This window comes from Spermophilus citellus (genome assembly GCF_964194105.1).
Source record: "Spermophilus citellus genome assembly, chromosome: 2".
NCBI lineage: Eukaryota > Metazoa > Chordata > Mammalia > Rodentia > Sciuridae > Spermophilus > Spermophilus citellus.
The window spans coordinates 167429771-167444602 of record NC_138183.1 but is presented as its reverse complement, the minus strand read 5'-3'; positions in this window follow the sequence as shown (position 1 = coordinate 167444602).

The following is a 14832-nucleotide window of genomic DNA, read 5'->3' as shown; positions in this document are numbered from 1 at the left end:
ATCTAGTTGTTCCAGTACCATGTGTTGAAGAGATTGTTCTTTTCCCATTAAATGGTCCCTGTCAAATATCAATCAGCCATAGATTATGGGCTAACTTCTGGGTTCTCAGTTCAGTTTCATTGGTCTATATATCTATTCTATGCCAGTAGCACACTGTTTTGATTACTGTAGTCTTATAGTAAGTTTTTAAATTGGGAAGTGTGAGTTTTCCAACTTAGATTGTTTTGACTATTTGGAGCTCCTTGCAATTGGATATAAAGTTCAGGATAAATCTATTGGAATTTTGGTAATATGCATTGAATCTATAGCATGCTTTGGGTAGCATTGCCATCTTAACATCATTAAGTCTTTCAATTCATGAATCTGGGAATGTTTTCCATTTATTTTATTTTTTTAATTTTCAGAATGGTTTGTAGCTTTCCATGTACAAGTCTTTCCTGTTTGGTTATATATCTTCCTAAGTATTTTATTCTCTTGGATATTATTGTAAGTGGACTTATTTTCTTATAAAGTAATATTCTTTTGGTTCAATAGGAATAATCTCTAAATTCGTATTATCCAAAGATTGCCAGAGAATCTACAGTGGAAGCTTATGGGATTGTCTACAAGCATCCCAGCCCCAGGAGTGTCCATTACTCCCCCAGCATCCAGTGAACGCTTGTTTTATTAGTACAATGTTACCCCACCTGTGGTTACCTTGACTTCCAGGAAAGTGGAAGTACGGAAAGCAGGACTAATTAGAAACCTCATCCAGAAATTCTGAACCTTTTATAAATTCAGTTATCTTTAGTGAAAGCTGTAGTCTTCCTAAGTATCTATCTTCAAAATTTTTGTAATTATGAAAGAACACATACTTATTTTTGTCTCACATTTACAGAAAATTTGGAGTAAAGGTAAAAATTAATAGAATTCTACGACTAAGTAAAAAAAATAATATTCTTTTAGGATTCAACACTTTTTGTATATTCACCTTGAACTCTGCAACTTTGCTGAATTTATTAGTTCTTGTAGATTTTGGGGGACTTTCTATATTGTAGGGTCATGCTGTCTGTAAATAGTAGTTTTACATCTTTCCTGTTTTCAATACTTTTTCTTATCTAATGAAAAAGTGGAACCTCCACTGCAGTGTTAGATACAAGTGATGAAAAAGTGTGCTTATTTGTATTGTAGGTGATGTTAGGAGAAAAGTGACTAGTATTTTATCATTGAACTCATTAGCTTTTTTTGTTCTTTAAATAAATGCCATTGATCAAGTTTTGAGGAAGTTCTCTTTATTCCTAGTTTTCTGAATATTTTTACCTTGAAAGGATGTTGAATTTTGCCAAATGCTTTTTCTGAATCAGTTGAAATACTCACCCATCCCCCATTTTGTTCTATCAGTGTGGTATATTGTATTAGTTTTCCCATGTTGAACTATTCTTGTATTCTTTTTTTTTTTTTTAAAGAGAGAGAGAGAGAGGGGAGAGAGAGAGAGAACTTTTAATATTTAGTTTTTAGTTCTATGCGGACACAACATCTTTGTTGGTAGGTGGTGCTGAGGATCGAACCCGGGCCGCACGCATGCCAGGCGAGCGCGCTACCGCTTGAGCCACATCAACAGCCCTATTTTTGTATTCTTTAAAATCTGTTTAATATATTGTTGGATTTTGTTAGTTTTCCCTTTCAGTTGTTGAGTTTGTTGTTTGTTTTCTTTTCTTCTTTAATACCCCTGTGCCTGAGTTCCCAGAAATTCCCTTCCTGATCCCATAGAAAAGCAGTACTATAGGACTTCCAGGAGGACTTTTGCTACGTGGTCTCAAACTTTTTTTTTTTTTAATTGGTTGTTCAAAACATTACATAGTTCTTGATATATCATATTTCACACTTTGATTCAAGTGGGTTATGAACTCCCATTTTTACCCTGTATACAGATTGCAGAATCACATCAGTTACACTTCCATTGATTTACATATTGCCATATTCGTGTCTGTTGTATTCTGCAGCCTTTCCTATCCTCTACTATCCCCCCTCCCCTCCCCTCCCCTCTTCTCTCTCTACCCCCTCTACTGTAATTCATTTCTCCCCCTTGTATTATTTTTCCCTTTCCCCTCACTTCCTCTTGTATGTAATTTTGTATAACCCTGAGGGTCTCCTTCCATTTCCATGCAATTTCCCTTCTCTCTCCCTGTCCCTCCCACCTCTCATCCCTGTTTAATGTTAATCTTCTTCTCATGCTCTTCGTCCCTACTCTGTTCTTACTCTCCTTATATCAAAGAAGACATTTGGCATTTGTTTTTTTAGGGATTGGCTAGCTCCACTTAGCATAATCTGCTCTAATGCCATCCCATTTCCCTCCAAATTCTATGATTTTGTCATTTTTTAATGCAGAGTAATACTCCATTGTGGATAAATGCCACATTTTTTTTTATCCATTCGTCTGTTGAAAGGCATCTAGGTTGGTTCCACAGTCTTGCTATTGTGAATTGTGCTACTATGAACATCGATGTAGCAGTGTCCCTGTAGCATGCTCTTTTTAGGTCTTTAGGGAATAGACAGAGAAGGGGAATAGCTGGGTCAAATGGTGGTTCCATTCCCAGCTTTCCAAGAAATATCCATACTGCTTTCCAAATTGGCTACACCAATTTGCAGTCCCACCAACAATGTACAAGTGTACCCTTTTCTCCACATCCTCACCAGCACTTGTTGTTGTTTGACTTCCTAATGGCTGCCAATCTTACTGGAGTGAGATGGTATCTTAGGGTGGTTTTGATTTGTATTTCTGACTGCTAGAGATGGTGAGCATTTTTTCATGTACTTGTTGACTGATTGTATGTCTTCCTCTGAGAAGTGTCTGTTCAGGTCCTTGGCCCATTTGTTGATTGGGTTATTTGTTATCTTATTGTCTAATTTTTTGAGTTCTTTGTATACTCTGGATATTAGGGCTCTATCTGAAGTGTGAGGAGTAAAGATTTGTTCCCAGGATGTAGGCTCCCTATTTACCTCTCTTGTTGTTTCTTTTGCTGAGAAAAAAATTTTTAGTTTGAGTAAGTCCCATTTGTTGATTCTAGTTATTAACTCTTGTGCTATGGGTGTCCTATTGAGGAATTTGGAGCCCGACCCCACAGTAAGTAGATCGTAGCCAACTTTTTCTTCTATCAGATGCCGTGTCTCTTATTTGATATCAAGCTCCTTGATCCATTTTGAGTTAACTTTTGTGCATGGCGAGAGAAAGGGATTCAGTTTCATTTTGTTACATATGGATTTCCAGTTTTCCCAGCACCATTTGTTGAAGATGCTATCTTTCCTCCATTGCATGCTTTAGCCCCTTTATCAAATATAAGATAGTTGTAGTTTTGTGGATTGGTTACTGTGTCCTCTATTCTGTACCATTGGTCCACCCGCCTGTTTTGGTACTAGTACCATGCTGTTTTTGTTACTATTGCTCTGTAGTATAGTTTGAAGTCTGGTATCGCTATACCACCTGATTCACACTTCCTGCTTAGCATTGTTTTTGCTATTCTGGGTCTTTTATTTTTCCATATGAATTTCATGATTGCTTTCTCTATTTCTACAAGAAATGCCATTGGGATTTTGATTGGCATTGCATTAAACCTATAGAGAACTTTTGGTAATATCGCCATTTTGATGATGTTAGTTCTGCTTATCCATGAGCAGGGTATATTTTTCCATCTTCTAAGATCTTCCATTTCTCTCTTTAGGGTTCTGTAGTTTTCATTGTATAAGTATTTCACCTCTTTTGTTAGGTTGATTCCCAAGTATTTTATTTTTTTTGAGGATATTGTGAATGGAGTGTTTTTCCTCATTTCTGTTTCAGAAGTTTTGTCGCTGATATACAGAAATGCCTTTGATTTATGCGTGTTGATTTTATATCCTGTCACTTTGCTGAATTCATTTATTAGTTCTAGTAGTTTCTTTGTAGACCCTTTTGGGTCTTCTAGGTATAGAATCATGTAATCTGCAAATAGTGATAATTTAAGTTCTTCTTTTCCTATTTTTATGCCTTTAATTTCTTTCGTCTGTCTAATTGCTCTGGCCAGTGTTTCGAGAACTATGTTGAACAGAAGTGGTGAGAGAGGGCATCCCTGTCTTGTTCCAGATTTTAGAGGGAATGCCTTCAATTTTTCTCCATTCAGAATGATGCTAGCCTGAGGCTTAGCATAAATTGCTTTTACAATGTTGAGGTATGTTCCTGTTATCCCTAGTTTTTCTAGAGTTTTGAACATAAAGGGATGCTGTACTTTGTCGAATGCTTTTTCTGCATCTATCGAGATGATCATATGGTTCTTATTTTTAAGTCTATTGATGTGGTGAAGAACATTTATTGATTTCCATATATTGAACCAGCCTTGCATCCCAGGGATGAATCCTACTTGATCATGGTGTATAATTTTTTTGATATGTTTTTGTATTCGATTCGCCAGAATTTTATTGAGGATTTTTGCATCTAGGTTCATTAGAGATATTGGTCTGTAGTTTTCTTTCTTTGAAGTGTCTTTGTCTGGTTTAGGCATCAGGGTGATGTTGGCCTCATAGAATGAATTTGGAAGTTCTCCCTCTTTTTCTATTTCCTGAAATAGCTTGAACAGTATTGGTATTAGTTCCTCTTTAAAGGTTTTGTAAAACTCTGCTGTATACCCATCCGGTCCTGGGCTTTTCTTAGTTGGTAGTCTTTTGATGGTTTCTTCTATTTCCTCAATTGATATTGGTCTGTTTAGGTTGTCTATATCCTCCTGACTCAATCTGGGCAGATCATATGACTTAAGAAATTTATCTATGCCTTCACTATCTTCTATTTTATTGGAGTATAAGGATTCAAAATAATTTCTGATTATCTTCTGTATTTCTGAAGTGTCTATTGTGATATTGCCTTTTTCATCCCGTATGCTAGTAATTTGAGTTCTCTCTCTTCTTCTCTTCGTTAGCATGGCTAAGGGTCTGTCGATTTTATTTATTTTTTCAAAGAACCAACTTTTAGTTTTGTCATTTTTTCAATTGTTTCCTTTGTTTCAATTTCATTAATTTCAGCTCTGATTTTAATTATTTCTTGCCTTCTACTTCTTTTGCTGTTGTTTTGCTCTTCTTTTTCTAGGATTTTGAGATGAAGTATGAGATCATTTATTTGTTGGTTTTTTCTTTTTTTAAGGAATGAACTCCAAGCAATGAATTTTCCTCTTAGAACTGCTTTCAATGTGTCCCATAGATTCTGATATGTTGTGTCTATATTTTCATTTATCTCTAAGAAGTTTTTAATTTCCTCCTTGATGTCTTCTATAACCCATTGATCATTCAGTAACCTATTGTTCATTCTCCAAGTGATGCATGATTTTTCCTTCCTTCCTTTTATCGTTGATTTTCAGTTTCATTCCATTATGATCAGATAAGATGCATGGTATTATCTCTACTCCTTTATATTGTCTAAGAGTTGCCCTGTGACATAATATATGATCTATTTTTGAGAAGGATCCATATGCTGCTGAGAAAAAAGTGTAACTGCTTGATGTTGGGTGGTATATTCTATATATGTCAATTAAGTCTAGGTTGTTAATTGTGTTATTGAGTTCTATAGTTTCCTTATTCAACTTTTGTTTGGAAGATCTGTCCAGTGGTGAGAGAGGTGTGTTGAAGTCTCCCATGATTATTGTATGGTGGTCTATTAGACTCTTGAACTTGAGAAGAGTTTGCTTGATGAACATAGCTGCACCATTGTTTGGGGCATATATATTTATAATTGTTGTCTTGTTGGTGTATGGTTCCCTTGAGCAGTATGTAGTGTCCCTCTTTATCCCTTTTGATTAACTTTGGCTTGAAATCTATTTTATTTGATATGAGTATGGACACTCCTGCTTGTTTCCGTAGTCCATATGAGTGATATTATTTTTCCCAACCTTTCACCTTCAGTCTATGTATGTCTTTTCCTATCAAATGCGTCTACTGTAGGCAGCATATTGTTGGGTCTTGTTTTGTGATCCATTCAACTAGCCTGTGTCTCTTAATTGGTGAGTTTAAGCCAGTAACATTTAGGGTTATTATTGAGATATGGGTTGTTCTTCCAGCCATATTTGTTTATTTATGTTACTAAACATGGTTTGTTTTCCTCTTTGATTATTTTCCCCCCTTTACTGTCCTACCTCCCATTGTTGGTTTTCATTGTTATTTTCCATTTCCTCTTCCTGTAATGTTTTGCTGAGGATGTTTTGAAGAGATGGTTTTCTAGCTGCAAATTCTTTTAACTTTTTTTTATCGTGGAAGGTTTTAATTTCATCTTCCATCCTGAAGCTTAATTTCGCTGGATACATGATTCTTGGTTGGAACCCATTTTCTTTCAGTGTTTGAAATATGTTATTCCAGGATCTTCTAGCTTTCAGAGTCTGTGTTGAGAGATCAGCTGTTATCCTGATTGGTTTACCCCTAAATGTAATCTGCTTCCTTTCTCTTGTAGCTTTTAAAATTCTCTCCTTATTCTGTATGTTGGGCATCTTCATTATAATGTGTCTAGGTGTGGATTTGGGATTCTGTCTCATTCTTCAAGTCTGGGAAGTTTTCTCGTATTATTTCATTGAATAGATTGCTCATTCCTTTGGTTTGGACCTCGATACCTTCCTGTATCCCAATGTCTCTTAAGTTTGGTCTCTTTATGTTATCCCATATTTCTTGGATGTTCTGCTCATGGTTTCTTAACAGTCTTGCTGAGCTGTCTATGTTCTTTTCAAGTTGAAATACTTTGTCTTCATTGTCTGATGTTCTATCTTCTAAGTGTTCTACTCTGCTGGTAGTATTCTCAATTGAGTTTTTCAGTTGGTTTATTGCTTCCTGTATTTCTAGTATTTCTGCTTGTTTGTTTTTTATAACCTCTATCTCCCTGTATAGTTGATCTTTTTCTTCTTGGATTTGTTTATGTAATTCATTGTCGAAGTGATCTTTCATTGTCTGATTTTGCTGTCTAATGTGTTCCTTGAGACTCCAGATCATCTGAAGCATGTATATCCTGAATTCTTTATCTGACATTCCATCTGCTGCAGCTATTACCTCTTCTAAAGTTGAGTTGACCTGCATTTTTTGTGGTCCTTTCTTTCCTTGTCGTTTCATACTGCTCGCGTTTCTTTCTGCTTGGTGAAACTGTTGTTTTATTGAGTTTTCCCCCTATATATTTATATTGCTCTTGTATAGTTGAAAAGTCTGCCTTGCAGGGGCGGGCGGCAGCTGTGCTCCTCCTCCAATTGGGGTGATCTCTCTACCACGCTGACGGGCTGCGGGGTCTGTTCTGCCGGTCGGTCGCAGGTCTGCCTACCTTGCAGGCGCAGGCGGCGGCTCTGCTCTGCCCCTCCTCCAATTGGTGTGATGTGTCTACCACGCCCGCAGACCCCTGGGCCTGTTCTGCCGGTTGGTCGGTTGGTCGCAGGTCTGCCTACCTTGCAGGCGCGGGCGGAGGCTCTGCTCTGCCCTTACTCCAATTGGGGTGACGTGTCTACCATGCCGGCAGGTCGCTGGGCCTGTTCCAGGCGCGGGAGGCGGTTCTGCTCTGCCCCTACTCCAATTGGTGTGATGTGACTTCCATGCTGGCAGGTCGCTGGGCCTATTCCGGGCGTGGGCGGCAGCTCTGCTCTACCCCTACTCCAATTGGGGTGACGTGACTACCAAGCTGGCGGGCCTCTGGGCCTGTTCCGGGTGCGGGCGGCGGCTCTGCTCTGCCCCTACTCCAATTGGGGTGACGTGACTATCACGCCAGCGGGTTGTTGGGCCTGGTCCGGATGCGGGCAGTGGCTCTGCTCTGCCCCTACTCCAAATGGGGTGATGTGACTGCCTCGCCGGCGGGTTGCTGGGCCTGTTCCGGGCGTGGGCGGCGGCTCTGTTCTGCCCCTACTCCAGTTGGGGTGATGTGATACCACGCCGGCGGGTCGCTGGGCCTGTTCCGGGCACGGGCGGCGGCTTTGCTCTGCCCCTACTTTAATTGGGGTGACGTGATACCACGCCGGCGGGTCGCTGGCCCTTTTCCGGGCGCAGGCAGCGGCTCTGCTCTGCTCCTCTGGCTTGATGACAAAGTGAGAGAGCTGGTCTCAAACTTTGTGTGTGTGTGCACATTTGTGTGTGCGCTGCAAATTGAAATCATCTTTGTGCATCCAAACAAGTTCTATCACTGAGCTATACTCCTCAACTTTTTTAAGTGTCAGCAGTAGCATCAACATGGTAAAAGTTCCACATAAAAGTAAGCACTTTAAATGGTTCTTTAACCAATTATGATAAATGTTTTTAATAGAAATTAAATGTTTTATTAATTGATGATAACTTTTCTTTTAATAGAAATGGACATAGTCTTCAAGTAGTTAGAAAGTGATAAATCCAGACACTTGTGGACAGAAGACTATCTTTTCCCAAGATGGGAGAGAGGTGTTAGTATGCAGGGGTGTGTACTGGTGGTGCTGCTACAGGAAAAGGACAGAAAGCTGAATTCTTCCCACAACAGAAATCTTCTAGGACTCCATCTCGGGTCTCCAACTCATTTTCCTCTTTAAGAATTTTCACAAGGTTGTCAGCTGTTTATATACAAAGATATCCTTTAAATTGTGTTCTCCCCTTTACTATAAGCCTAGTAATGAATCTGTATGAACACACACAAGTGAAGTAGATATAAAATGCTTGTATTTATCAAATATTTCACTTTTAATAGGTATTATGTATTTGGAAGTTGTCAATGTATCTATACTCCCATATATAATAACTGAAAGTATTAAGAATAACAAAATTTTTGAAGCATTTTCAAAGGATATAATGAAATACTTTTTTGTTATAAATATTTAATGAAAATAGTTTTTATATGCCATATACTATTTCAGTCAAATGGGGATGAAGTTTAAATTGGTACTTACTTTACAAGAGTATACTTTACACTTCACAGAAGTATAGTCAAGGTGCCAACAAATATGTGAAAAGGTGTTTAACTTCATTAGTTATAAGGGAAATGGAAAAATAAACCACAGTGCAAAACCACTGCACACTTACCCAAACTACTAAAATTGGGGACTGACAAATCAGGTGTTGGTGAGAACATGGAACAACAGGAACTCTCTCGCTTCCATGTGCATGCAAAGTGTGAATCACTTTGAAAATTACTTAACATTTTATCTGTGAAAGCAGTGAATGCCCATGCACCCACATCCAGCAATTCTAGTCCTAGTTATAAACACAAATAAATACATGCAAGTTTGCACCAAAGGTCATATACAAGAATTCACACTGGCATTATTTGCAATGACCAAATATTGGAAACCTGCAAGTATGTAGTAGATGAATAAATTAATATGATCACAATGAAAGTAAATCAGCAGTCTAAGTAAATCACTCTGGAAGAATCTTATAAGCACTGAGTTGCCGCAGTCTGACTGGGCACAAAATAACCGAGCCACCACACAAGCCTTGTAGATTCCAACAGCAGCTCTTTATTCCCGAACTCTCACTGGCACTCTACACGCACGTTCTGGGGAAAATACACTACCTCCACCGGGCTCTGCGTACCAAATACTCTCCAGAACCCCGCGAGAACTCAACAGGAACTCCAGGAGCGGGCGCCTGAGGCAGCAGGATACGCCCTATTCCCAGCAGGATCCACCCTAAACCTGGAACCGCCCTATTCCCTGAGCAAGGTCACCTTTCAAACCAAAACTCTCAAACATTCATGCAATGTCACAGCAAATGACCTGGGTCCAAGGCAAGCCCATTTCCACAATGGAGAGTCCTCCCTCTAAGCAACCTTGGGTAGGCTGACAAGGAAATTGCCATGCGTCATTCCTACTTGGCTATGGCTCTCAGTGCTGAGTGAAGAAACCTAGATGCAAAGGAAACATGATTCTGCAGTACTAGGGCTGGGGCTGTAGCTAAGTGGTAGAGCACTTGCCTTGCAGGTGTGAGACCCTGGGTTTGATCCCCAGCACCACATAAAAATAAATAAGTAAAATAAAGTATTGCATCCAAATACAACTTAAAAAAAAAAAAAAAGCTAGGGAGGACCAGGCTCCATTGCCCAACGAGTTCTCTTCCAATCCCACTCCATAGCACAGGAAAAATCCTCCTTATGCTAGCGGAGTCCCACCCCACATCCAGGAAGGAAAGAATATGTTTAAAAGACCAAATTGATGGTGGCAAAATAAAAAAGCAGACATACAACATGTATCAATTATTTAGATTCTTGGTAAGAAATTTAGGACACCAATTTGTGAAGATAAACTCTCGTTAGAGCAAAATGGAGCACATGTTGCCCTGGCACTGAGGAATAGCTATGGTTTGGGGTTAAATTTGTGAGTCCACAGCTTTCTGATTAACTTAGTGCTGCTCTGTAATCTTGTATTGCTATTTCTCTGCATCAAAGATCTCATCTTCTTGGCGTCTGGCTTCCTTGAAGCATCAGTAAGGTGTTTTGGAGTTTTCACATTGCTGATCTCAACCTTTGTGGAGGTGTCAATAACAAATTTCTGGTGTGTTCCACACAAAGGAACCTATTACACAGAGATCCAGTGAAAAGTAACAAGCCGCTGTTCTGTGGCGCTCAGTGAGGATGATCAAGATAGTCCCAAGAATGGTGCTCAGTTTTCGCATATGCTGACTGAAGGGGTTTTTGCTGCGACTCAATAGCTTTTGTGGCACATCTTAAGTAGGATGTAGGTATTTTGTGAAGTTTAACCACCCTGGTACTAGTGTTTTTGTCACCACTGTTTTTGTGAACAGTAGCAACAAACTTCTTTTCAACCTTGAAATATATAGGTAAGGAGCATCTGCCAATTCCTCTAACCAGGACAGGGTTTCAACTGCAGTAGAGCTTTCTCTTTCTGCCTTAGGGTTACCCTTTTTAACTTAACAAACACATCAGCCTTTTTTGTTTTAAACTTTATCTTTTTATTTTGGTTTGTTATATATGACAGCAGAATGCATTACAATTCATATTACACATATAGAGCCCATCTTTTCATATCTTTGGCTGTATACAAAGTGTATTCACATTATTCATGTCTTCATACATATAGAGCCCATCTTTTCATATCTCTGGCTGTATACAAAATGTATTCACATTATTCATGTCTTCTTTAGGGTAATGACGTCCATCTCATTCTACCATCTTTTTTATACTCTTTACCCCCTCACTTCCCCCCTCCCCTTTGTTCTATCTAGAGTTCGTCTAATCTTCCCATGCTTTCCCTCCCAACTTCACTATGAATCAGCCTCCTTATATCAGAGAAAACATTCGGCATTTGGTTTTTGGGATTGGCTAACTTCACTTGGTATTATATTCTCCAACTCCATCCATTTACCTACAAATGTGATGATTTTATTCTTTTCTATTGCTGAGTAATATTCCATTGTGTATATATGCCACATTTTCCTTATTTATTCATCTACTGTCAGGCATCTAATTTGGTTCCACAGTCTCACTATTGTGAATTGTGCTGCTATAAACATTAATGTGGCTGTGTCCCAGTAGTATGCCATTTTTTTTTTTAAGTTCTTTGAATATAGACCAAGGAGTGGGCTAGCTGGGTCAAATGGTGGTTCCATTCCCATCTTTCCAAGGAATCTCCATACTGCTTTCCATGTTAGTTGCACCAATATGCTGTCCCACCAGCAATGTATGAATGTGTCCTTTTCCCCACATCCTCGAGGACCCTTATTGTTGTTTGTATTCTTAATAGCTCCATTCTGACTGGAGTGAGATGAAATCTTAATTTTTTAAAAAAATGTATATACATTTTTAGGAGTAGATGGACATAATACCTTTATTTTGTTTATTTATTTTTATATGGTGCTGAGAATCAAACCCATTGCCTTACATGTATAAGGCAAACACTCTACCACTGAGCCACAGCCCCTGCCCCCTTAGTTTTGATTTACATTTCTTATGTTGAACATTTTTTTCATATATTTGTTGATTGATTGTATATCACCTTCTGTGAGGTGTCTGTTCAGTTTCTTAGCCTATTTATTAATTATTTGTTTTTTTGTTTTTTGTTTTTTTTTTTTTGGTGTTTAGCTTTTTGTGTTCTTTATATACCCTGGAGATTAGTGCTCTGATGTGCAAGTGGTAAAAATTTGTTCCCAAAATGTAGTCTCTCTATTCACCTCACTGATCGTTTCTTTTGCTAAGAAACTTTTTAGTTTGAATTCATCCCATTTATTAATACTTGATTTTAATTCTTGCATTATAGGAGTCTTATTAAGAAAATAGGGTTCTAATCCGATATGATGGAGACTGGGGCCTACTTTTTCTTCTATTAGACACAGGACCTCTGGTTTAATTCCTTGGTCCTTGATCTACTTTGAGTTAACATGGTGAGAGAGATGGGTTTAATTTCATTTTGTTACATGTGAATTTCCAGTTTTCCCAGTGCCATTTGTTAAAGAGGCTATCTTTTCTCCAATGTATGTTTTTGGTGCCTTTGTCTAATATAAGATAACTGTACTTATGTGGGTTAGTCTCTGTGTTTTCTAGTCTGTACCATTGGTCTATAGGTCTGTTTTGGCACCAATACCATGCCGTTTTTGTTATTATTGCTCTGTAGTATAGTTTAAGGTCTGGTATTTCACCTGCTTCACTCTTCCTGCTAAGGATTGATTTAGCTATTCTGGGTCTCTTATTTTTCCAGATGAATTTCATGATTGCTTTTTCTGTTTCTATGAGGAATGTGATTGGGATATTGATTGGAATTGCATTAAATCTGTTTAGTGCTTTTGGTAGTATGGTCATTTTGGTAATATTAATTCTGCCTATCCAAGAGCAAGGGAGATCTTTCCATCTTCTAAGGTCTTCTTTGATTTCTTTCTTTAGGGTTCTATAGTTTTCATTGTAGATGTCTTTCACCTCTTTTGTTGATTCCCAAGTTTTTTTTTTTTTTTTTGAGGCTATTGAGAATGGGGTAGTTTTCCTCATTTCCCTTACAGAGGATTTGTCACTGATACACAGAAATGCCTTTGATTTATGGGTGTTGATTTTGTATACTACTACTTTGTTGAATTCATTCCTAGTTCTAGAAGTTTTCTGGTGGAATTTTTTGGGTCTTCTAGGTATACAATCATATCGTCGGCAAATAGTGCTAATTTGAGTTCTTCTTTTCCTATCTGTATCCCTTTAATTTCTTTTGTCTAATTGCTCTGGCCAGTGTTTCAAGAACCATGTTAAGTAGAAGTGGTGAAAGAGGGCATCCCTGTCTTGTTCCAGGTTTTAGAGAAAATTCTTTCATTTTTTCTCTATTTAAAATGTTGTTGGCCTGAGGCTTAGCATTTATAGCTTTTACAATGTGTAGATATGTTCCTGTTACCCCTTAGTTTTTCTAGTGTTTGAACATGAAGGGGTGCTATATTTTGCCGAATGCTTTTTCTGCATCTACTGAGATGATCATATGATTCTTATGTTTAAGTCTATTGATGTGATGAATTACACTTATTAATTTCCATATGTTGAACCAACCTTGCATCTCTGGGATGAACCCCACTTGATTGTGGTGCACTATATTTTTGATGTTTTTGTATTTTATTTGCAATAATTATATTGAGAATTTTTGCATCTATGTTCATTAGAGATATCGGCCTGAAGTTTTCTTTCTTTGATGTGTCTTTGGTTTTGGAATCAGGGTGACATTGGCCTCATAAAACGAATTTGGAAGTGCTCCTTCTTTTTCTATTTCCTGAAATAAATGGAAGAGTATTGGTATTCTTCTTTAAAGGCTTTGTAGAATTCAGCTGTATATCCATCTGGTCCTGGGCTTTTCTTAGTTGGTAGGCTGCTGATGGCATCTTCTATTCCATCACTTGAAATTGATCTGTTTAAATTGTGAATATCATCCTGATTCAATTTGGGCAAATCATATAACTCTAGAAATTTGTCGATGCCTTTAGTATCTTCTATTTTATTGGAGTACAAGTTTTCAAAACAATTTCTAATTATCTTCTGTATTTCTGTAGTGTCTGTTGTGATATTTTGTTTTTCATCATGTATGTTAGTAATTTGAGTTTTCTCTCTTTTTTGTTAGCATGGCTGTCAATTTATTTTTTCAAAGAACCAACTTTTTGTTGTCAATTTCTTCAATTGTTTCTTTTGTTTCAATTTCATTGATTTCAGCTCTGATTTTAATTATTTCCTATCTTCTACTGCTTTTGGTGTTTATTTTTTGTTCTTTTTTCTAGGGCTTTGAGATGTAATGTTAAAGTAATTTATTTGTTGACTTTTTCTTCTTTTAAGAAATGAACTCCATGCAATGAACTTTCCTCTTAGTACTGCCTTTATAGTGTCCCAGAGATTTCAACATGTTGTATCTGTGTTCTCATTCAGCTCTAAGAATCTTTTAATCTCCTCCTTGATGTCTTTTGCAGCCCATTGTTCATTCAGTAGCATATTATTTAGTCTCCAGGTGTTGGAGTAGCTTGTATTTTTTATTTTATCATTGATTTCTAATTTCATTCCATTCTGATCTGATAGAATGCAGGGTAGTAGCTCTACTTTTTTTTTATTTGGTAAGAGTTGCTTTGTGGCATAGTATATGGTCTATTTTAGAGAAGGATCCATGTGCTGCTGAGAACAAAGTATATTCGTTCATTGAAGGATGAAATATTCTATGTCAGTTAAGTCTAAGTTATTGATTGTATTATTTAGTTCTGGTTTCTTTCTAGTTTCTTTGTTTAGCTTTTGTTTGGATGATCTATCCAGTGGTAAAAGAGGTGTGTTAAAAGTCAACCAGAATTATTGTGTTATGGTCTATTTGACTCTTGAACCTGATAAGAGTATGTCGGATGATCATAGATGCTCCATTGTTTGGGGCATATAAATTTATTATTGTTATGTCTTATTGATGAATT